Source organism: Panulirus ornatus, chromosome 7 (genome assembly GCF_036320965.1).
Source record: "Panulirus ornatus isolate Po-2019 chromosome 7, ASM3632096v1, whole genome shotgun sequence".
Taxonomy (NCBI): Eukaryota; Metazoa; Arthropoda; class Malacostraca; order Decapoda; family Palinuridae; genus Panulirus; species Panulirus ornatus.
The window spans coordinates 27,981,957-28,008,154 of NC_092230.1; the positions used below are offsets into that span (position 1 = coordinate 27,981,957).

Genomic DNA, 26,198 nt, shown 5'->3' on the forward strand with positions numbered 1-26,198 from the left:
GCCCAACCCACCCACATACACATGTATATACATACACGTCCACCCACGCAAATATACATACCTATACATCTCAACGTATACATATATATACACACACACAGACATATACATATATACACATGTACATAATTCATACTGTCCGCCCTTATCAATTCCAATCGCCACCCCACCACACATAAAATAACAACCCCCTCCCCCCTCATGTGTGCGAGGTAGCGCCAGGAATAGACAATAAAGGCCATATTCGTTCACACTCAGTCTCTAGCTGTCATGTAATATATATATATATATATATATATATATATATATATATATATATATATATATATATATATATATATATATATATCGTGTGGATTCTGGGGAAAAAGAGTCGTTGCTTTATAATTCTAAAAATCTTTTGAACAAACCCGAATGGAACTACCCAAGTGCTATCAAAGTCATATGAGATGTGAAGCCTCGCCCTGACGCACAGGTGCTTCCAAGGCCATAGATGTACAGAGCGCGTATGGTCGTAGACACCTGAAGAAAGGGTTCAATATTTTTCTATTTGGTGGTTATGACGATGTTGAGGGCCTTAATGGTCCTGGCAGAGAGACCCAATAACCAGCTAACCGTGTCGTTAGCTCGCAGGTGGTTTTTACCAAGGAAGGTACCTGGCGTAGACTGCTGCTGCTGCTGCTGCTGTGTGTGTGTGTGTGTGTGTGTGTGTGTGTGTGTGTGTGTTGATATACAATACGTAATTACACGTGGAATCGATGTACACCATCTCACCAATATGCGCCTGGGATCAACTCCGATACCATATGATAAGTAACTAGTGACTATAAGAACGTTGCATCACGGTTACACAAACCCACGATTGCAACAAACCAGTCGTGGTGTAACGGCCTTAATCACTGGTTACCAGTCATATGGTACCGGATTCGTTCTGAGACACACATTGGTGAAGTGGTTTAAGAGAGAGAGAGAGAGAGAGAGAGAGAGAGAGAGAGAGAGAGAGAGAGAGAGAGAGAGAGCAGCGTAGCGTAGCTTCACGAGGAAAGAAGGCGCCTTGAAGAGCGCCAAGATTACCTCGGAGCAGCACCGACACAGAACTGACAAAGTCGCTTCTGTATAGACCTCGCTTGCTTGATCACCTGGCTCACGGTCGCTGCCATTGATTTAGCCTCATGTCCCTAGTCCAGAATTTTACTCCTGTACTCACAGAATCACTCCCAGACGCTCGGGGCCGCTTTCTCCTCAGAGCCTCAGGGTCACAGATATTTATCCCAAACCACAAGGGCAACATATCTAGCCCTAGACAAATAAGTCCACAGAGTTAGTCGTAGAACCTAAGGGCCATAGATTAACCCCGAGACCCTCATATTCACTTATCCTACTCATGAACTTACTGCTATGAATTTACCCCACAAGCCTCAAGGCCTCTTTTCTCAGACCCCCACAAATTCATCTCGTAGGACTCCAAATCTATCCCATAGGACTTTAACTCCATCCTGCACAGCCACAAATTCATCTGTTTAAGAATTAGTCCCTTAAGACCGCAAATATATCACGTAGGAGCAAAAACTCATCGAGGAACCATGAATTCATTCTGAGTGGGCACACAGGCCGTGCAATCGTGCCCATGCCGTCGTGCTCAAATGCCATACCAACGTGCTGCACCGGCCGTGCCATCGTGGTCAAGGAATTAATGGAGAAGGATACCTACTCCCCCTACACAATAGGGTCCATGTCCCCCTGTCACCCGTCATACACAGGTGCTGTTTTGTGTGGGGAGGCACGCTAGGCATACAAGGGAGAGGGTACTGGAGATGGAAGATCACGTCCCCTGGCATTTCTACTTTGTGAGCCTCCATCCCCTCAGAATCAGCAACCAAGCTGTTTAACTTATAAGGCCATCATCTTCTGCAGAGCATTCCAGAGTCTCTCTCTCTCTCTCTCTCTCTCTCTCTCTCTCTCTCTCTCTCTCTCTCTCTCTCTCTCTGTAGACACACACACACACACACACACACACACACACACACACACACACACACACACACACACACACACAGGAGATTTTCTCTCAAGTATATTTTATTGAATATGACAGCTAATTCAGCATTTATCAGTCTCTCAACTTGTTTAATGATTCTTTTATACTGCTCAGGTAGATTACCAATAAGCTGGCCAAAGTTCAAAGCAAGAGTAGAACCAAACTCAAGGAGAATCCACGAGTGTGATACTACTTAGGTGCTCAGTAACACAATACAACACCACACAACATTTCGTGTGACATTATAAAGTGCAATGACGGTACAGTATGGTCTAGGTTTATGTCCAAAAATCAAAGATTAAGTTAAAAATGATTGATAAATGATCCGGGCGTGCTGCTGCATGACTTCACCAGTTCCCGTCTCGCTCTAGCTGGGACAGGTCAGACGTTGAACACTCGGTAATACAAGAAGGTCGTTAGTCTGCATGATTGTACCTGGGGATCTCTCCTTAGCGTAGAAGGCTTCGACTATCTGAAGGCGTCTAGGGTCGGGTGAAGTTTTTAAAACAGACATTCTTTTCTCCAACATCTCCCTCGTGAAGACCATGTTGTGGCAGGATCTTAGGTGTGTCTGTGGGCTCCCACTTTGTAAATGACACATAAGACGCTGGGACAATTTGTTGGTGATTATGCCCATATACGACGTCTATGACCTTTCCTCGTTATCCATTGATAGGTCTTTCTAGTGTTTAGCTAAGGGCATCTCGAGCAACTTCTTTTGCTCTATCTTTCTTTCACTTTTCCGCTCTGACAGTACTATAGCTGCCTATCACGCAGACAAAACAACTCTGGTTCTTGTTTCTCCTCTAACTCTACCTTAGATAACTCTAAAACATTCCTTCACCCCTGATGCTCCTCTTACTAACCTAATACCCCCTTCCGTTAATCTCTTTTCGAACTGTCCGAAAGGCGTTTCTCTCTCTCTCGACACAAGCAAGGCTTATGGTCCTGATGGCTTCCATTCCCGAGTACTGAAAGTGTGCCTCTTACACCTGAGCTTGCTCGTCTGTTCCATTTCTGTTTTAAAACCAGGACTTTTCCTGCTTCTTGGAAGCATACGTTGGTACGTCACATCTCTAAGAAGGGTGGTCGTCAAGTTGCTTTGACATCTAACATTTTCGAAATCTTTGGATCCCTCACTTCCATTAGGCGAGATCCACTGGTGATATTCTTTCTGTGTCTGGTCATCATTCCTGAAATATTATAGTGGATTTTATGTAGTTGCCTTTGACATACCCAAAGCTTTCACAGGGCTCCCTCATATCTACCTTCTTTTCTGGCCGATCTGCCTCCGTGGGCGTTGATGGATCAGCATTTATCACTTTCTCTATCAACAACGGTGTCCCTCAAGTTTCTGTCCTGCCTCCGATATTTTTTTCTCCTTTACATCAGCGATTTCCTATTTTTCACAAGTAACCAAATGCACTTAAACGCGGACGACTCAACACTGCATTCCTCCACATCCTTCAATTCTGCTCTTTTTCTCACTCGACTTGTATCTCGTCTCGACACAACTTCCTTAATAAACTCAGACTTGGATAGGATATCTCGGTGGGGTAGACACAGTTTCCACCCATCTCTCAATCGAAAACTCCTCACAACTTTCCTCGTTCTTTTGACGGTTTTGTAATTCCACCTCTTGTTTCAATGAACTTACATAGTTTTACTGTAACATTCATTCTTTCTTACAAATTTAACATTACGGAAATAATTAAAGTCTACCTTTAAGAAGCTGGGAATCCTGTTTAGATGTCAAAGTTTCTTTTCTTCCAAACAGCTGCTCCGTTTATAGAAAGGATTGATCCGTCCTTGTGTGGAATACTGCTCTCACATCAAGGATGGTTCTAGCTCCGTATCTTTAAGTGACAGAGCTGAGTCGAAAGCGGTCCGACTTATAAACTCTTCCAGGCTAACTTGAAAACTTGACCCATTTGCCTTATGCCGCACTTTTGGTTCACCTTCCCACTTCTATAGTTATTACTTTGGTTTTTGCTCCCGAGAGCTGGCTGCTTGTGTGCCACAGCACTAGCAAGACTACGCAATACTCGGCAAGTTCTTACGTCAAATGATTATTGTGCGTCCGTTGGCAACTCAAAAGTGGGCTATTGTGATGACTGTTTTTCCCTGCATCTGGAACTCTCTACCCTCTCATGTCATCCCCCAAAACTATGACCTGGCATATTTTAAGAGACATGTTTTTTCAGTTCCTCGAAATTTCGTTCATACTTTGTTTTGTCTTCATCCCTTTGCTTAACCTCGAGCACGACTCTGCAGTTCCTGAACACGATCGCACCGCTCTTGAGCAGGAATTTCCCGCCCTTGAGCATGACTGTAACGCCCATGAGCACGACGTTACCACGCTCGAAACACAACAGCTCGACCCATGAACACGACGTTACGACTCCTGAAGTATGAAAGTTTGCATCTGACAGCGTCAAGACAGCTGTCAGTAATGAAAGGCAACATTCGTTGACACACACACGGGGATATCAAGATCCACTTGAAGCAAACACACTCGATTCCTTCCTCTTACGTCCCTGTCGACATACATCACCATATCCGCTGAATACTTGCATCATGTTATACACATCAACTGCCGAACCACACACAACATATGATATACATATCCACTACTGAATCACACACATGTTATACACATTCATTACCGACCCACACACAACATTTGCTATACACATCCACTACTGAACCACACACAACATGTTATACACTTCCACTACCGAACTACAAACAATATATGCTATGCACATCCATTGCTAAACCACACACGACATACGTCTTACACATCCACTACTGAACCACATACAGCATATCATGTTACACACATCCACCACTGAACCACATACAACAAATCATGTTATGCACATCCACTACTTAACCACACACAACATATGTTATGCACGTCCACTACCTAACCACACACAATATATCATATACATCCACTTCCGAGCGACACAACAAATCATGTTTACACACATCCGCTGCTGAATCACGTACAACTTATTTCCACCTGTATTCTCCACGGGGGTGAAGGTATTGCGAGGGAGAGTAAAGAGGATGGAGTGTATGTGTGCTCACGTCATGAGTATAGTCAGACAAACACGTTAAACATCCTGTAGGAGGCCAGCCTCCGGACTAGGTAGCCTCTCCTGCTTCACTACCTTGTCCCTAGTCATGTTGGGTCCTACTGTCGTCCTCCAGTAGATAAACTCATCAAAGACCATCAGGCCATCACTTACTTGGCTAGATCTACTATGTATTGTCCTCCAGAAGATAACCTCGTCATAGACCATATGGTCATTCGTTACTTGGCTCTACCATGTCCTCTCCTCCAGCAGATAATGTCGTCTGTCATCTGGAAATCCCATGTAGACCATCAGGTCTTCAGTTACCTGACTGTTCCACATATCCATCACTAACACCACCGTGTACCAATCCAGAAAATCCTTCAACTGTGTTGTTTAAGTTTAGCAACAGAGTTATGAAAGAACATACGAAAACATGAAACTAAAGTGAAAAGAAATCTACTTAACATTGGTATCATGCTGCACTCTTTCGTCTGACCCCTTTAGGTTTAAGTTAAAGAACACGCAATCATAATCAGAAATCGAGCCCACACGCTCAAAGGTCGCTCCTTCATGCTCCGGGATCATATCATCATGCTCAAACGTCGTAACTCATGCTCAGGAATTGTACCGTCATGTTCCCTGGTCGCACCGTAATGCATAAGAATCGCATCGTTATGCATATAGATATCGTACATCCACTCCCTAGCTGTCGCATATAATGCAAGGAAACTAGAGCCCCCAGTCCACTACCAGTTCTTGCTCATCTTTACGTGGTTTCCCCCGACCGCTACATACATCCTATTCAGCCCCTTTATAGCAATAGCTTGCCAATAGGATGATCTAAACCACATCGCTCTAATTCGCTGTATCTCTTGTACCGTCTTGCTTGCGCAAATGTTCAAGCCCCCAAGCCTTCAAACATCTTTCACTCCATCTTTCCACCTCCTCCCTCGTTTCTAGCCTGTTTTCCTCCCACGTTTCTAACCTGTTTTTAGCCTGTTCCGTCCACTTCTGACGTATGTGCTCTCTTAGTCATCCTCTCCATATGACCAAACCGTGTTAGGGACACCCCCTTTAGCTCTCTCATGCGTACTCCTATTAATACTACACCTCTTTCTAATGCTGTCATTTCTCTTTCATTCAACTTTCCTTGCACCGCATGTCCTCAAATTGTTCCCAACACATTCACCCAATCCTTTACACTTTTGTTTAAGGTCCACGCCTCACATCCATTACATAAATTCTTTAGAGATATGAAGCAGTTGACCTTTCATGATAAGGTAAAGCCATATTAAAAATGATTTACAGGTGTTGGCAAACATTTGTAAATTTAACTTTCTAGCATCAGCACACAATTCATTAACAAGCTTCTCTGATTTACATTTCATCAACCATTGTAAATATCGTATAGGTAGATTCTGGTTTTTATTTCATTTACCTTCGCAAACTAAATATTTATATATCAGTAGTTTACAACACATTCCTGTATTTACTTGAAGTCTATGTTCGACCCAGCGTAAGGCTCCGTGTCAGCTGGTGATGGTGTATCGTGTGGAGGTTATCTCTCAGATAATGATATGATTCATGGAGAAGTCTTGCTCTCAGGAGTAACGGGATGGAAACCCAGATGATAAGACATGTATAAAGGCAATATCTCTCTCCATGCTCTCGTGTAAGGTGAAGAATAAACTCAGTCATGGAAGACTAGGCTGCGTTCATGTCGGCAGTGCAGAGACGTTCATGTCGAGAGACCAGAGAGAGTCATACGACGATCATATTGATAAGGCAACTTCTGTTAGGGACCGTCATGTCGAGAGACCTGAGAATATCAGAACGCTTATGTTGACGATACGAGCACTGTTAGGGACTGTCATGTCGAGAGATCAGGGAATGTTAGGACGCTTATGTTGACGATAGGAGAACTGTTAGGGACAATGTCGAGAGTAAATTGTTTAAATGACGTCTATATCGACATTATGAATGAAATTACCCTCATATCGAGAGTATAGGCAGTTTACGATCGTTTATATGGTTCTTGTCATCCAGTGTTGGGAAATGCCGTCTGTCCTATATTCTGCGTCTTTGTTCCTGGATCCCTTTTGTGAAGATTCTAAACGCCTGTGTTTGCTTGGCCTGGGGCTCATTAAGGAAACCTCGGCTCCATGTACTCAACCTTATGACACAATTCGGTTCGAATATTTCTGTATAATGCACGAAACAGAGCTTCATAATCTGCGACACTAAAGTCAAGTGTTTAGTGCCGAATGAAACCTTCATCTTTGAATACACAGTAAAGGACATTTCAAATGGGACAGAATGTTAAAACTCGCTCTTAAGTACTCATTAGATAAAATATCTCAAAATTATTTGAATGACGAGATCATACACCATCTTGAGATTATGAGTCTGATATATGGCAGGATGTCCAGATGACGTGTCACCTTAGGGTCTGAAAGAAGTAGGTCATGAGATGTGAAGCTTCCCAGAAACTGAAAGCTGACAAACATTTCTCCTGCATCTATCGAGAAAAGATATTCTTCTCCACGAAATGAAACCTATAATGAAAATAAGATTACGCGTTTCTTAGGAGATTGGATGGTATTGTAGTTGAATTTATTAAGAAAGGGGATAACTATATTGTTGATTGGTTGGTAAGGATATTCACTGTATGTATAGATCATGGTGAAGTGCCTGAGGATTGGTGGAATGCATGTTTAGTGACATTGTTTAAAGGCAAAGGGGATAAAGGAGAGTGTTCAAGCTATATAGGCGTAAGTTTACATGAGTTTAAATGAGAAAGACAGACAACAGGAGGCCTGATTGGCCCACGACTGGGTTGTCTGCATAAAGAAAAAATAAGATGTAACCTAGCGAAAAAAAAGTGTAATTCCGCTCAGTAGTTTTTGAAGCTATCTGCTGCTGCACATTAGCCCTCTAGTGTCCCCGTTACCGTTGTCGTTTATACGTTTATTTTGGCGTTTTTCTCATAGTATACCTGAGTTTATAGAATATTTGTTTAAACGTCTTTTGAAGGTATTTGTAGTTTTAGCATTCGCTACGTCTAACGGTACCTTATTCCAGTGCTCAACACACCTATAGGAAAAGAAGCTTTTTCCCACGTCCGTACTACAACTTTTAGCTTTGAGTAATATTCCCTTTTTCTTAGTAAACGCATTTTCTTGTGTTTCTAAAAGATCCTCGTGGTTTGCTTTTGTTGCTTTTGTTGAACATTCCTGGAAAATTGTATGAGCGGGTTTTAACTGAGAGGATTAAAGCATGTACAGAGCAGCAGATTGGGGAGGATTAGTATAGTTTTAGAAGAGGTAAAGGATGTGTGGATCATGTGTTTACTTTGAAGAATATATGTGTGAGAAATACGTAGAAAAAAGATGGATTTGTATGTAGCATTTATGGACCTGGATAAGAGATATGATAGGGTTGTTAGAGATGCTTTGTGGAAGGTTTTATGAATATATGGTGTGGGAGGTAAGCCGCTAGAAGGAGTGAGAAGCTTTTTATGAAGGGTGTAAGGCATGTATACGAGTGGGAAAAGAGGAGAGTGATTGGTTCCCAGTGTAGGTCGCTCTGCGTCAGGGGTGTGTAATGTCTCCATGGTTATTTAATATGTTTATGGATGGGGTTGTTAGGGAGGTAAATGCAAGAGTTTTGGAGAGAGGGGCGAGTAATGCAGTCTGTAGGGAATGAGAGGGCCTGGGAGGTTAGTCAATTGTAGTTCGCCGATGATATGGCACCTGTGCCTGATTCGAGTGAGAAACTGCAGGATGGTGACTGAGTTTGAAAAAGTGTGTGAAAGGAGAAAGTTTAGAGTAGATGTAAATAAGAGCAAGGTTGTTAGGTTCAGAAGGGTTGAGGGACAAGTTAGTTGGGATGTGAGTTTGAATGGAGAAAAACTGGAGGAAGTGGAGTGTTTCAGATATCTGGGAGTGAACTTGGCAGCTAATGGAATCGTGAAAGCGGAAGTGAGCCATAGGTTGGGGGAAGGGGCTAAAGTTCTGGGAGCGATGAAGAATGTGTGGAACGAGAGAACATTATCTCGGAGAGCAAAAATATGTATTTTTGAAGGAACTGTAGTTCCAACAGTATTATATGGTTGCGAGGCATTGGCTGTAGATAGGGTTGTTCGGAGGAGGGTGGATGTGTTGGAAATGAGATGTTTGAGGACAGTATGTGGTGTGAGGTGGTTTGATCGAATAAGTAATGAAAGGATTAGAGAGGTGTGTGGTAATAAAAGAGAAACAGATAGCATATGGTAATATGTTTAAACATCCAAAAGTGTCTTTGGTGAAGTCCAGCACGAGAGACCATCATATGAAAATAAACTTATTGTGGTGATCTTGAAATATACCGCAGTAGAGTAAACTGTTCAACCAACAGAAAACCAGTGATATTGCTTATCAGCAACAGGAAACAAGAGGTGTTGCTTATGTGCAGCAAGAAACAAGTGGTATTGCTTGTAAGCAACAGAAAACAAGTGGTATCGCAAAACAGGAAACCAGTAGTATTAACTGGAAAGGATCCCAATCCTTAAATGTATCGGTTGGTGTACCCAAAAGCTTAGTCTTTTGGACGACTTTTCTTAGTGTACAAAAAAGTTCTAGAATCAATACTAACTATTCAGATCACTATATTCATTGACAATTTAAATATAGGACATGGGATAAAAGAATGTCCCAAAATGGTAAACGATATGTAACGTAAACGAACAGGGTGTGCAGTGGGAGGGGACGGACACAGAATGTGTGATAAGTGCTTATGGAAGGATTATGCAGCAGTCGATAATAATCTTGAATTTAGTAAATACACCATAAATGCGTTTTAATGACAGGAGTGTTAGAATTCGTTGGAGAAAAAATTTGCAGCGGACCGTCTAACTCAACAGTAGAATGACCGAGATAGGCCTGAACGTGTCAAGATCAAAATGTTTATATTAATGCCAGGATTGAGAAACATGTTCATTAGGGAAAATTAAAGCGATCGCGGCTACTCTCTTTATAGAAACGAAAGTCTCATCGGGAATTTCCACTCATACATACGAAGATCAAGATTTAGAAGAATGATATCGGTACGCTGTTATTGATAGCCTATTGGCATCTGATCGAGCTACATACATAATGAGAGCGTATAAAGATTATCCCAAGCACATGGAGAACAAGTTCAGAATTCTCCGGTTGGTGTATGGACTATGTTGACGCTACGACTTTAATGACCCCAAGCAGTTGATAGGCCCAAAGCTCAGACGACAAACCAACCAACCAATTAGAGATCCCCATCTAGGTAGACATAGGTAAACAGACACTGCTCGCTCAACAAGTAACCTCGTTTTAGTCTGACGGGTTTTCTGCTGCCAGTTTGCTCTGGGTACCATCAGTTGACCATCCATACCATCACAGACAAGCTCTGTGTACAACACTTAACAAGCCGGGTACTTGAATGTGATTCCTTTATCAACCAGCGGACAGTCCACTTCCTTTTCAATATTCCTGATAGTGAAGTCCTTCTGGCCTTGAGTTCGCTTCATTTCACTGTGAGTTTGTGTTTATGGCGTTGGTTCAGAAAATGTCAGTGTTGTCCTGCCAGTGACTAGGATCTTAATGCAAATTTCTAGAGATTCACAATATAAACGTCCTCCTGACCTGTTGCTTATGTTAGACTAGGCTGTGTATTTCGTGATGCACACTATACTGCAGGCTTCAGATGGCAGTTGACAAACATGAAGATAACGCAGTCTGCTTTCTTATATGTTTTAGGGAATAAGATAAGGCAATCTGCCTTCTTATCGATTTCGGGGAATAAGGCTTGAGTTAATCTACGGCTGGCGTTAAGATTTCCTCTATCAAAAACCGTATCAAGCAACAAAGCAAATATCTCCAAGTATTGCAATAGTCTTATCCAGCACTGTCTGATAAGATAAATGCTATGAGCTCACAAACACCCAGACATGTTTAAAAGGTGTTTTTCTTATTAAGCGACGCAAGTATTAGATTAAAGAATTTGTACGGGTAATTCACATCATATGTGAACAAGGGAGAGAGAGAGAGAGAGAGAGAGAGAGAGAGAGAGAGAGAGAGAGAGAGAGAGAGAGAGAGAGAGAAATACACAGACCACAAAGGCCCAAATTCCAAGCGAGATGGTCTGGCAACAGCACTACTTTAAGAATGCAGGCCATTTAAAATCAATCGAAGAAAAGAACAGCAAAGTAAAGGCTCCTTGCTCGCCCCCACTCCCTCCCGCAACACGCCGAACGGTACCTTGCAGGATTGATATGCCTGAAGGAAATCTTGATAGAAAACTCATAAGGTACAGTGAACATGAACATGTCTTGCATCCCATCGCCAACGACACGCATCCCTTCACTTTTTGTTATAAAGACGGTAGGAAGGATAGACATGAGCTCCAGCTTCCTGATGTTGAAATATGATACTATAGTTCTTTCAGTGTTCGTATGTTATCGAAGCATGGCCAGGGAGAGGCTCGGTTGGTGACAAGGTAGCATAATATACCACTAAAAGATATGATGATTGATTAAAGGATTTATTCAGTACTGGAGAGTGACAAATGATGATCAAGCCTAATTTTGAAGATAATAAGAGTGTTGCTCTGAGCAACATGTTTTGGGAGCTTATTCAACTAGTCAGTGATGTCTTTGGTAAGGAAAAATTTCGTACAGTCCAGATTAACTCGGTGACCCCTAAGTTTTAGTCCATATTCTCCCATTGGCAGTGTTGGCGCTACCGTAAAGAAATTTTCAATATCGACATTGTTGAATCCTTTTAGTGCTTTAAAACATTCTATCAATTTGCCTCAGGGGCGCGTCTTGCTTAGAAGGGACAAGTTTAATTCTCGTAATGTCGTCATATGGTTGTTACGTAAGAAAGAAGTAAATTTAGTTGCTCTTCGCTCTCCGGCTTTAAAAAGGAAAGTATCGTTGCCTTAAGTGGAAGGCCCAGAACTGCACTGCATATTCGAGGTGGGATCTAACCAGATTTAGGTATGGTGGCAGTATCACATTCTTGCTTTTGTATGAAAAGTTTCTCTTAAATCTTAACACCCTATTTACTTTCTTGGCAGTTTTACTACAGTGTTGGGAGAATTTGAAGTTTTTGGAGACAGTAACTCTAGATCCCGCGTACAAGGAACACAAGGGGTGTCTTTTATCTTGTAGACCATCAGTTCATAATCAAATTTTTTGTTGAGATTTCCTGTATGTAACAGCTGACAATTTCGAAGTTAGATGGCATTTCCCATTTCTCGACTTTTCATCCATTTTATCTTGATCCTCTAGTAATCTTATTCTGTCTTCTTAATTTGAATGAGACTGCCGATCTCTGCGTCATTTGCAACTTTGGAGACTAGGTCGTTTAGCTCTACGTCTGTATCGTTCTGTATCGTTAATATATAAATGGAGAAGGGTATAGGCCCAAGTGCAGATCCCTGGAGGACTTCACTAGTAACAGATGACCAAGGTGACGATTCATCATACATTACGACTCTGTTTCCTATCATGTAACTGGACTTCTGTTCACTTTCCTTTGCAACCAGTGATCCCCAAGGCCCGGACTTTGTCAGTTTAACGTGGGGGACTTTGTCGAATTCTTTCTGGAAATCCAGAAATATATCTATTGCTTTTGTCTTGTTGTGGGTATTGAAATTCAAGGAGGTTTGTAAGGCATGACCTGCATCCTCTAAAATTATGCTTTAAAGTAAACCTTCAATTTGTCTCTTTCCCTCTGGATGCAGCTATTCCCCTGTAATGGCCTTTGGCGCCGCCAAAGGGGGTTTAGATTAAATCTTCAGTTTCCCTGTTCCAGATAGGATACGATTTTATGTCTAATAATCGACTATTGAAGTTTACATGCAATTGATGTGAGGCTATTAGAACGGTAATTAACGAGCCTTTCGCGGCTTCCCTTCTTGTATATAGGAGTTACAGCTGTTAGTCTCCGGTCCAGTGGAACTGTTCCTGCCTAGAACGATTTATGAAAATATGGGTTAAGGGCAGTTCGCATTTGACGTTTTTAATTACTCGTGAATAGAAATGATTACCAGCTGGACTTTTATTAGTCTTCGTCTTATCTGTGTTAGTACTTCTCTAACTGCGGCGATAAATTGTGTTATCTTGTGAGTGTTATTTATCACTGTCTCTAGATTCGTGTCGCTGCTTTCTAGCGTAAAAACTGAACCAGGAAACTTTAGGTTTGTTGCTGGTGTTTTTATCATCCACAGTTGGTTCCTTATCTTCGTTTATTAAGGTCGTGTCTCGCTCATTTTTTCTCATCATTGATATATCTGTAAAGTCTTTTAGGATCTCTGTTGCTCTCTTGCAATACTGTTTTCATAGTTTTTCTTGGCTTGTTTGATAGGTATTTTCACATCTCTCCTAATTGTGTTAGTGTCCGTTCCAGTATTTGAGAGAGCATTAGAGTGAAACAGTATGAGATATATCTAGAGCGTAAAGCGCAGGAGTGATATTACAAGTGTTTGATCCCGAGGGATGATGACAAGGCACTATATGTAATCTTTGGTCTTTCACAGTCATCCTGGAGGACCAAGCGAGGCAGCGTCTCCGGATATTTCCTCGCTTCCTGCAACATGCACTGGATACCAGTAAGTACATCTGTCTGGCTGTCTGTCTGTGATTTTGTCTCTCTTTCTGCTTGTGTTTTTGTCTGTATGTCTGAGGGAGACTGCGTCACAGGCAAACCCCCTACAGCAGCTATTACGTATCTTTATCTGTGTGTGTGAGGGAGGTTCCGTTTACGGCTCCGTCACTCTCTCCCTCCCTTCCTCCCTCCTTCCCTCCCAAGCCACAACAAGCATCCCTGCCCAGTACATGTCTCTCCGTCAGCGTATTTTCGGTGTTTCATCCCTAGAACAGCCTACACACACACACACGCACACACACACACACACACACACACACACACACACACACACACACACACACACACACACACACACACACACACACACACACAGAAAGGGTTTCTAGGGCAGGAAAATAAGTAAGTATACACTGGTAAATGTATTTATGTACACAAAGGATAAAACACTGTACAGTAACTGTAGTTTCTTAGAAGTTACTCTGCGCACCATCATCAACACACCAACTTGCTTTAAGTGGGTATAATCTTGTGTAATATTCTGGACCACGTCAGGCATAGAATCCATACACGAAGGTGCTGAGTGTGATACAGATGACAGCGTTGATATTGATGAACCTGTGAGGGAGAGTGAGAGGTGACACCATTTGTTTCTGTGGGAATGATCATCTGTATGTAACATGACGTAGATTGTGGTTCACATTTGACCATAACAGCATATGCTGTAGGTAATCACCTGCTGCATCGTAGATATCTTTAATGCTCTGCCTCTTTGTGGGAGATTTATGTAAAGTTTTGAGTATTCAGATAAGAAACTGAAGCTTACGACTGATAATCTTAAGATAAACTATGCATAACTCCGTCTTTAGTTAAACAAACTTATTCTTCATAAGTTCTTTAGGTAATTGAGTTTAGCTTCGACATTAAATCTTTTTTTTTTTTTTTCCTAACGTATTGGTAGTGGTAAGTTGTGTCATCATGTAGCAAATTTCTTGTCATAAAGATATCATCAACAAGAGAGCAAATTACTGCTTAAGAACAGAGCCTCGGGAATCGATGGCAGGCACGCCATAAGATGCACGGGGTCCAGAGGAAGGGGAGGACGTAGGAGGTGTTGGGGATGGGAGCTGCAGTGGCCCTGATATGGTACTGTGGGGGGGTAGGGGGAAGATGAGGAAGATAAGGTGATGCCGTTGACGAGGATGGGGCAGGTGATACAGGGATGGAGGTAGTTTATAAACGGCCAGGTGCTGCAGGTGACACAAGGAAGGGGGGTACTATATAAGTCGAGGGACAGCAGCAGGAAACGGAGGAATTACAGGTAAGGAGGCGACATGAAGGCTAGACGTATGACAAGTGTTAGTAACCAGAGCGTACTTTACTGTAAGTACTTAGTGTCGCGTTGACAGTTGAAGTGACATCGAGTTGAAACTGCAGATACTGTAAAATGTAGAATACTGAGGCATGGGCGATACATTTTGTATTTTGTATTAGTATTTTGAAGAGACAGGGACAGTGGTGTCAAAAGGTGTTTTAAAGGACACGCTGAGAGAGAATGGAGGGTAGAGGTGGCATACAGTCTGGTGAAGGGTAGGTTGGAGGATAGAGGTTAAGGTGTAAGGGGAAAAGGATAGAGATTGAAGTTTAAGGGAAAGAGATGGAACTTGAAGGAGAGAGGCTAAGGTTAGGGTGTTGGAAGAGAGGATAAATGTTGAAGGAGGGAGGATAGAGACTATGATATTAGGGATAAGCCAGAACCAGAGAACGAGAGCATAGAGCAAGCGAGACTATAGGAGAATGGATAGAGCATGAGGAACTCTCAGGATAGAGACTAGAGTTCCCAGGAGAGAATAGAACATTAGGGTAATGATGAGGGATAGAGCTTGAAAGAGGCTGGGAGACAGGACTTGGCTTAATGTTGTGGGAAGGTACGGATAGATCTGAGGCAATGTGAGGGAGAGGATAGAAGAGGGTAGGTAGTGAGCAGAGACAGACCAGGACATCTGTTAGGTGGCACGACTTGACTTGATAGACGAGCAAGCACAGGTGCGGGTCCGGAGGAGCATTCTTTCATTGCGCGGGAGCGGTTTCCGTCAGGACTACAAGTAAGGCTTGTGGTCCTGATGGTGGCGTTCGTCGACGTGTGCTGGGGGAGTGTGCCTTTGGGCTTGCACCTGTGCTTGCTCGTCTGTTCCATCTCTGTTTAAAAACCAGGACTTTCCCTTCTTTATGGAAGCATACGTTGGCACATCCCATCCCCTAGAGAGGTGACCATTCTAACCCCTCTATCGTCCTGTTGCTTTGACGTCTGCCATTTCCAAAGTCTCTGAATCCCTCCTCGACTCCCATATCCTCAGACGTCTTGAATTTCACAGTATTCTATTCGATCATCAATATGGCTCCCGTAAGATGAGTTCCTCTGATGATATTCTTTCCTACCTTATATGTCTGTTGATCATTCTTGAGAGATTAGGAGAATCCTTCGTAGCTGCTTTTGACATATCCAAAGCTTTTGGCATGGTGTGGCCTCGGGGTCTCATCTCTAACCTCTCTTCTTATGGCTACCCTTCTTCACTTTCCTTCCTCTCCGTCTGATCTATCTCCGTGGTTGTTGATGGATCAGCCTATCCCCTTTTCTCCATCAACAGCAGTGTCCTTCAAGGTTATGTCCTGTTTCGTACACCTTTTCTCTTTTTTTTTTTACCAACGGTTTCCTGTCTTCCACACATACCAAAATGTTTTCATACGCTGATGGATGAACACTGTGTACATCCACATCCTTCAGTTGTGCTCTCTCTTGTCTTACTCGATCTGCATCTCGCCTCGACTCAACTTCCTTGATAAACTCAGACTTGGACAGGCTATTTCAGTAGGATAGACGAAATCTGGTAAAGTTTAATGCCTCCAAGACCCAGTTTCTCTCTATCTCTCTATCGAAAATTCCCACAACTTTCCCTTCTCCGTTGACGGTTCTGTAATTCACCTCTTGACTCAGTAAACACATATGATATCACTGTAACATCTCTATGTTGGAAACCTCACACTACGGAAATACCTAAGTCTGGCTCTAAGCAAACTGTTAGTCCTGTTTAGATGTCGAAATTTCTTTTCTTCTGAACGGTTGCTCCGTTTATGTAGTACAGCTCTCACATCGGTGGGTGGCGCTAGCTCTGCAATCTTACTGAACAGAGTTAGGGTCGAAAGCGGTACGACTCATAAATTCTCAAGGGCTAACTTAAAAACCTGACCCGCTTGCCCTACGCCACAAGCAGTGTTGGTACACTTTCCCTCGTCATCCAAGAAGAAGGGAAAGTTCTGATTTTTCAGCAGAAACAAAACCGACGAGCAAGCACAGGTGCAAGTTCAAAGGCTTACACACACACACACACACACACACACACACACACACACACACACACACACACAGACACACACAGACACACACAGACACACACAGACACACACACAGACACACACACAGGAATACAAAAGAATTCAAATAACAACAGCCTATTGGGTCCTTTCGAGGTTTGTTGCAGTTGTGGAAGATATTAGACTCATGAAATAGTATGGTGAAGGCACACATATAGTCCAAAGAAAATAACCTACAAGTTGGCATTGTGACTAAGGAGGCGCATATAATGTAAATCGTGAACTTGAAATGAAGTATTTATCAAGTCTGTTCCTAAACGTGTCTATAGAACTGCTTTCAACCACTCTTACTGGCAAAACGTTCTATTTGTTAAAAGTCCAGTTGAAGAAAGAGCACTTAGTCTCATTCGAGGTAAAACGTTTGCCCATGAGTTCATATCCATTACTACGACTGAAATGAGACGAATCAAGTCTTAGTAACTTGATAGATCAAGATCACCAAAGCTTTGATAATTTTTGAATACTTGTGTTAGATTACCTCTTAACCTTCTCTCTTTTACGCTGTATAGATTCAGGTCCTTCAATCTGCTGTCGAGGGATTTGTTTCCCAGTCCAGGAATCATCTTGGTTGCTCGACGCTGTACACACACACACACACACTCACACACACACACACACACACACACACACACACACACACACACACACACTCTCTCTCTCTCTCTCTCTCTCTCTCTCTCTCTCTCTCTCTCTCTCTCTCTCTCTCTCTCTCTCTCTCTAAGGGTGACCCGAGTTGAACACAATATTTAAGACGTGGACAAACCAATAACTACGAGAATTTTACTCATATATGCACTGCTTAATTGGTTTTAGGTCACCAGAGATTTTTACGATATTACGACCAGGTGTTATTCCTCATATACCTTTTGCACTTAAAAAGAATTCATACCGTAGCTTGCATTTTTCGTCTTTACGACCGACACGTAAAACTTTGCACTTATTAATGTATAAATTCATTTGGTACTTAGATCCCAGTCCATTAGTATGTGTCTGTCTAAAGGAAGCTGTAGACCTTCAAATTAATATACAAATATATTTCCCAGCATTATACCATTAGCGAATTTTGATATTTTGCGATTCAGCCGTTATCAATATCATTTGTGTGTATATATATATATATATATATATATATATATATATATATATATATATATATATATATATATATATATATATTATTTGTTTTATGATACTCTGTCTCTGTCTCCCGCGTTAGCGAGGTAGCGCAAGAAAACAGACGGAAGAATTGCCTAACCCACACAAATACACATGTATATACATAAACGCCCACACACGCACATATACATGAATATACATTTCAACGTATACATACATATACATACACAGACATATACATATATACACATGTACATATTTATGCATGATGCCTTCATCCATTCCCGTTGCCACCCCGTCATACATGAAATGGCATCCCCCCTCCCCCCGCGCGCGCTAGGTAGCGCTGGGAAAAGACAACAAAGGCCACTTTCGTTCACGCTCAGTCTCTAACTGTCATATGTAATGCAACGAAACCACAGCTCTCTTTCCACATCCAGGCCCCACAAAACTTTCCATGGTTTATCCCAGACGCTTCACATGCCCTGGTTCAATCCATTGACAGCACGTCGACCACGGTATACCATATCATTCCAATTCACTCTATTCCTTGCACGCCTTTCACCTTCCTGTATGTTCAGGCCCCGATCGCTCAAAATCTTTTTCACTCCATCCTTCCACCTTTGATTTAGTCTCCCACTTCTCCTCGTTCCCTCCACCTCTGCCACATACATCCTCTTTGTCAATCTTTCCTCACTCATTCTCTCCATGTGACCAAACCATTTCAAAACACCCTCTTCTGTTCTCTCAGCCACACTCTTTTTATTACCACACATCTCTCTTAATCTTTCATTACTCACTCGATCAAACCACCTCACACCACATATTGTCCTCACACATCTCATTTCCAACTCATCCACCCTATTACGCACAACCTATCTATAGCCAACGCCTCGCAACCATATAACATTGTTGGAACCACTCTTCCTTCAAAGATACCCATTTTTGCTCTCCAAGATAATGTTCTCGTCTTCCACACATTCTTCAACGCTCCCAAAAGCCTCCTCCCCCACCCTGTGATTCACTTCCGCTTCCATGGTTCCATCAGCTGCCAAATCCACTCCCAGATATCTAAAACACTTCACTTCCTCCAGTTTTTCTCAATTCAAACTTGACCTCCCAATTAGCTTGTCCCAGAACCCTACTGAACCTAATAACCTTGCTCTTATTCACATTTACTCTCACCTTTTTTCTTTCACACACTTTACCTAACTCAGTCACCAACTTTTGCAGTTTCTCACCCGAATCAACCACCAGCGCTGTATCATCAGCGAACAACAACTGACTCACTTCCCAAACCCTCTCATCCACAACAGACTGCATACTTGCCCCTCTCTACTAAACTCTTACGTCCACATCCCTAACAACCCCATCCATAAACAAATTAAACAACCATGGAGACATCGCGCACCCCCTGCCGCAAACCGACATTCACTGAGAACCAATCACTTTCCTCTCTTCGTACTCGTACACGTGCCTTACATCCTCGATAAAAACTTTTCACCGCCTCTAGCAACTTACCTCCCACACCACATACTCTTAATACCTTCCACAGAGCATCTCTGTCAACTCTATCGTTTGCCTTCTCTAGATCTATAAATGCTACGCACAGATCCATCTGTTTTTTAAGTATTTCTCACATACATTCTTCAAAGCAAGCACCTGGTTCACACATCCTCTACAACTTCTGAAACCACATTGCTCTTCCCCAATGTGATGCCATGCAACCCTCCCATATATATATATATATATATATATATATATATATATATATATATATATATATATATATATATATATATATATATATATTTATATATATATATATATATATATATGTATATATTATCCCTGGGAATATGGGAGAAAAAATACTTTCCACGTATTCCCTGCATTTCGTAGAAGTCGACTAAAAGGTGAGGGAGCGGGGGGCTGGAAATCCTCCCCTCCCGTTTGTAATTTTTCCAAAAGAAAGAACGGATAGATGTTCCAAGTGAGGATATTTCCTCTAAGGCTCACTCTTCTGTTCCTAACGCTATCTAGCGGGATAAGGCGTATAAGTATAAAAAAAAAAACATATATATATATATATATATATATATATATATATATATATATATATATATATATATATATATATATATATATATACATATATATATATATATATATATATATATATATATATATATATATATATATATATATATATATATATGTATATATATGTAAACTTCCACATACGCATATATGCATACACTATACATGTCCATATTCACACTTGCTCGCCTTCATCCATCCATGTCGCTTCCCAGCCCCTCAGGAAAACAGCATCGCTATCCCCTACTACTTACTTTCTCCAGAAGGGTGTTTCATTGAGAAAGTCAGCAGCGCGTTGGGCCTTCTCTTCCTCAGTGTGTTGTGCTTGGGCAGGGGAGCCGGCACCATCATTATCACTGGGTACTTGGCAGACAATGTTGAACATCCTCCGACACAGAGACACACCTGCGGAGCATCATGATGATCTGTACTCTCCTTTTTGTTATAACATACATGACGGGTAACGAAGTTCCCCCAGTCAATCAACATCTGATTAATTCGCTTGACACAGAACACAATGCAATGATCCCTGAAGAATAACTTCAGTGGATCTTAATCACAGCAGCCTTGCTGCCCGTTTCTCTACTGTACACACACACACACACACACACACACACACACACACACACACACACACACACACACATACACAAACACACGCACACACACACACACACACACACACACACACACACATATATACAACATATATATATATATATATATATATATATATATATATATATATATATATATATATATATATATATATATATATCCCTATGAGTCCACTCGCATACTGTACAAACAGGTAATGGTAAGTAGGTATCTACAGCATTCCAAATGTTTAACTAGATGTGTGACAAACCTCTTGGGGTCTGTTCACAGGACATTTGGTTGGCAGCAGCACACCCGTTGTCAGCGTCCAGAGATACACTGTTGTGAACACTGTCCTGCGTGGTGCTTTTCTTGGTTGCCTCTGTTTCTTTGTCCGTCTTCTTCATTGGTTGTCGCACTCGCCTGTCTTTTCTGCTCCAGAAGGTGAGACGGTATAGCTGTGGAGAGGATATATATGTCGCTGGTGTGAAGCAGACTTTAATGTTCGGGTGAGACTAAACAATCGCTTCTGGAGGAATCAGATGTGATGTGCTACCAGCAGCTCCCACACTGCAACATTATAGAAGCAGCCCACATTTTCCGACTGAAGTTCATCTTTGATCCTAAATGTAGCCTGGTTTCTGTCGTATTTGCATCACTCTATCTAAAACTTTCATTCATGGCGCCACCCAACCCCAGAGAAAACCCAACATAATAACCTTACCTGAGCCATGTGTAGTCTTCTCACAACCTTTCTCACTTTAGCATTTTGATACCTGTTTTTTTTTTTTCTCTCTCTCTCTCTCTCTCACAGCCTGTGACTACCACAGTAAGCTATCCTCTGATTGACACTTGAACATATTATGGGAGAGATTGCAGAGAGAAAGAGAGAGAGAGAGAGAGAGAGAGAGAGAGAGAGAGAGAGAGAGAGAGAGAGAGAGAGAGAGAGAGAGAGAGAGAGAGAGAGAGAGAGAGGAGGTGGAGGGTGCAGTCAGACACTAACGCATTCTGGAGGGATGGGTTCGGTCATGATGGAGACGCCAATGCTGACAATGGCAGTGATGACACAACACAGGAAGCAGAAGTGTAGGTAGTGGAACCTCCCCACCACCGTCTTGATCAACTCTGGCCGCAGGTCCGGCTCATCTGTAGGCATAGGCAAACTCATGTTCCAGAAACCTGTGATAACATTCGCTCTCACACGTGTCCTCCTTGCTAAGAGCTTCTGAGTAATGTGTCTCACTTGAGACTGGAGTTGTTAACATGTCAACACCCACAGATAAAGAGGTACCTATGGAAATGACAAAGGTGAGGGCCATAAGGTGGTTGCCATCCATGATTCTAATACCATAAATGTACATAAGATTTAGGAAGTCTTACAAGATCTGATTAAAATCCTTATCCAATGGATAGGGTACAAGAGCTGACAACAAAGATGGCTGTAAAAAAAATATGCAAGATAACACTTCTAACACCACTGCTTTGATAGATAGGACATATATTGACGAATAATAAAAAAAAAAAGGAAGAGCATACTATGAAATGTAGCTCAAGTCAACTCTTGAGCTAAAGGCAAACTGACTGTTACAGGAGACATATGATGGGGACAAATCTTGCAGTATTTCTGTGATGCAACTGAGACAGAACATCGAAGGTTGCTACTGGATCCATTGGTTAGGGGTACATCTAGTGACCCTGATGAAGGGTTTAAGGAGTACTCTCTTGCTGTCATTATATCTATATGATATCTGGAGACGCTGATTCTGAGAGCAAATACCCAGAACTTTATACTAACCTGGAATCTGTTAGTGTATGGAGAAAGTGGAAGCAATATGAGTTAATGTGGCTTTTGGATCGCACAATCTTTGGTCTGAAAAGTATGAGGAAAGACTTTGCATTTTTCTCTTATTGCAACTGATTCGGCTCTAGTCATGACTATCACACACACACACACATACACACACACACACACACACACACACACACACACACGCAGAGCCAGTCTAACCGGCCAACCCCGAGAGACTGATCAAAAGCTGTGTCAACTGTGTGATAGAGAGATAGAAAGAGAGAGTGTATATATGTTCTCATGGGTAGTGGCCACATATCCCAGTTGGCTTATGAATACACTGTTGAGAGGACATGACACTCTGGTCTCCTCCCTACACTCACATGTGTGTTGAATGTTGTGAAGGTGTGTGACACTCCTGTCTTCTCTCGACCCTCACGTGTGTCTGTTGACTGACAAATAACTTTAGTTTCCCAGATATCCTATTGGGTAAGTGTTGGAGATCACGTAGCTCAGTTTTCCTGACATGGTATAGCTATCCCAATAAACACTTATTAGCTGAAGCAGTATTGGAGGCCATAGAATATAAAGCAGAGGTGCAGGAGTGGCTGTATTTACCTGAGCCACAGGGTGGTGTAATGTAGTAGAACTCGGCAGCAAATCGCACAATTCCTATCCCTAGTCCAGCCATCAGCCCCCAGAAGGCGCCCTGTCAGTACACAACATTCAGTATTACACTCTGTGTCATTGTTCCAACTTGTTCTTAGAGGCAACATGATTATTGATCTTTATATAGTAAGATTGGAGTCGCGTCTCTAACTCGATCTATGTGTATATGATGTGGATAAAGTGTACATATTTACCATTGAGAGGAATTTATTTTGCCGAACTAGGGGTCCCAGACCAGCCCTGCAGGACAGAAGGGAAGCCCAGTTCCCTAGAGGTAAATCTGGTACTGTGTATTGGCAAAATTACCTTCTGTGGTACATCAGTATACAGGCCCTGCTTCAGGAGAAAAGCATCCTAACCTATAATTGCGTGAGTTAAAGATTTTTGCTTTGGTTCAACTGGTGCAGTTCAGTTCATGACTTAGCTATCCAGTATACAAAACATTCTAAGCAGTTTTTTTTTATTCAACATCACAGCCTCTCGTTATAATCTGTATTGTTTGAAATCTGTGAATCAGTTGAAGTATCAAAATTTGTAATGTGTGTGTTTTGCTCGATGGGACTTTTAGATTCTCTTTGTGATGGTGAAGCACATTCCTATAGCCTCATCTAGAGACGTTTCCTCTACTCTCGGTAGCATGTTTTTTTTTTTTTTGGAACGTTTAAAGTAATAATTCTTTGGTTATAATGAACGGTTCCTGCTTTGACTTACTGTGTTTCGTTCTGTCTGTCCATACCGTATGTTCTCACACATACCGTATGTTCTCACACAACGTTGAATGTTGGCTTCCTTGGAAGACAACACCCCCAGGCAAAGCAAAATGTGTGTTGATGATATGTGAGCAGTGGTTTTTCTACATGCTGATGGATTTCGTAGTCAAAGAAACTACAGTGATGTCTACGCCTCCAGACAATCATATGTAAGAGAGCTTTGATATCTGTCATCTTGATCAGAAGAATGTAGCTTTCATCTGCCTCATATCAAATCAAATGATGATTATTTGGTATAAGATTTCACAAAAATGCCGTCAGGTCTCTGACAAGAGAAAAATGGTGAAGCATGTCATGAACTAAGCATACGGATAAACAATGTATAAAAGATACTTGTTTTGTGACACACTGCTTAACTGTTTTGGATGTAGAGAGGAAGTATTTACATTCACATACATCATACGATGTAGTTCGTATACTCACAGGTTCGTTGGTCCTGGGACAGAAGACAGCAAGGAGGAAGACAGCACAGATGGGTGCCGCCAGGAAGGATATGACCATGTTCAAGTAGTCAAACAACTGGGAGTTGCCCGCCTTCCTGGTGAGTCAGAGGCAGCAAATGGCGTCTATGAATAATTTGACATCCTACAACTACAACAACAATAACCGATAACCTAAACGATTAAAAGTGAATAAGAATATAAAGATATGCTTCCCTATAATCAGACATAAAGGTAAATGATGATGTTCACCGGTGATCTAGTTCCAAGCCGAAATTCAGGAATGATACACGCCGCACTGACCATATACGATCTCTCCAAAACCACAAAAAAAGACAAACTGTGTCTGGAAACACTTGATATAAAGTGCCTCCTGTTATTGCATGGGTTAAAGATTCTTAGTTTAGTTCGACTGGTGTAGTTCAGTTTACAGACTGTACTTAATGTGTCATGTATTCTCAGCAAGATACTTTAATATTTTTTTTTTAGATCTATTTTCTCGTTACAGTCAGTACTGCGTAAAATGTATCTTTCAGTTCTTTCATCAAGATCAGGATCTGAAATCACGGAAGAAGCAGAAACCTCTGTCACCTTGTATCAGTATAGCGCAGACTAATGATTATGCAAATATTTCTTCATCATAATGGTAGAATATATCTTACTGAATAACCGGAATCCATAGAACAGAGATAATGACAACTGATGCCACAAAGGTGCGACCCACGATGATCAGCTCCATTTCAGATGGCTTCGTCGTCAGCCACTTCCCACCAAGCTTCTTCCTCACCAGCGTCCAGATGTCGATGGTGAAGATGGTGGAGGCAGAGTTGAAGACGGAGGTGAGGGAGGACATGAGGGCTGCTATCATCACTGCCAGCATCAACCCTCTCAAACCTGGAGTTATACATTATGCCAGAGTTATTCCTTCGTGTTGTTGTGTTGGCACGTACAATGGCAGTTTCGGTAGAGAGAGGAAGAGAGAGGTGCAAAATGCCACAGTCATTTGACTTTTATGGATATTTTGTTGTGTTTGTGAGTTAAAGCTAAAGTTTAACACAGTTTTCTGCTTTCTGGCGAAGTGGGTGGGGTTGTCTTATATGATGATGATGATGATGATGATGATGATGATGACTTTATGAGGCTACATCTATACAACCATCTGCTGCTGACACTTTGACTGTTGAGCCTGAAGCCCTAAACCTGATGAACTTTGGTCTAATATAAGTGTCTTTTGCGGTAAGAGACGTCAGATGTCCCGAGATGTTCCTAAGTTATGATCCATTATATTGATTCACCTGTTACCCATCCTTCATTCTGAGTCTCTTAGGTTTTCTTTGGACCTGTCAACCTTTACTGAAGATTCTCACCTGAGAGACATCGGATACATCTCCCATAAGTCTAGATATTACTTTTCTTGGTTACTGCAGATGTGTGTGAAGGTTGGGAGTGGGTGTTAACGTCTGTACTTCAGTTGTCAATGGATTTTTTTCAAAGACAGGGAATAAAGATGGATTCTGTTCCATAGATGTACATAAATATA

At 41.9% G+C, this 26,198-nt stretch overlaps 1 pseudogene; it reads right to left on the reverse strand.

The window, feature by feature from the left end:
- Positions 1 to 14,152: 14,152 nt before the first annotated feature.
- The window catches only part of LOC139749468 (sodium/glucose cotransporter 4-like), a 30,202-nt pseudogene continuing 18,156 nt past the window's right edge, over positions 14,153 to 26,198 (reverse strand).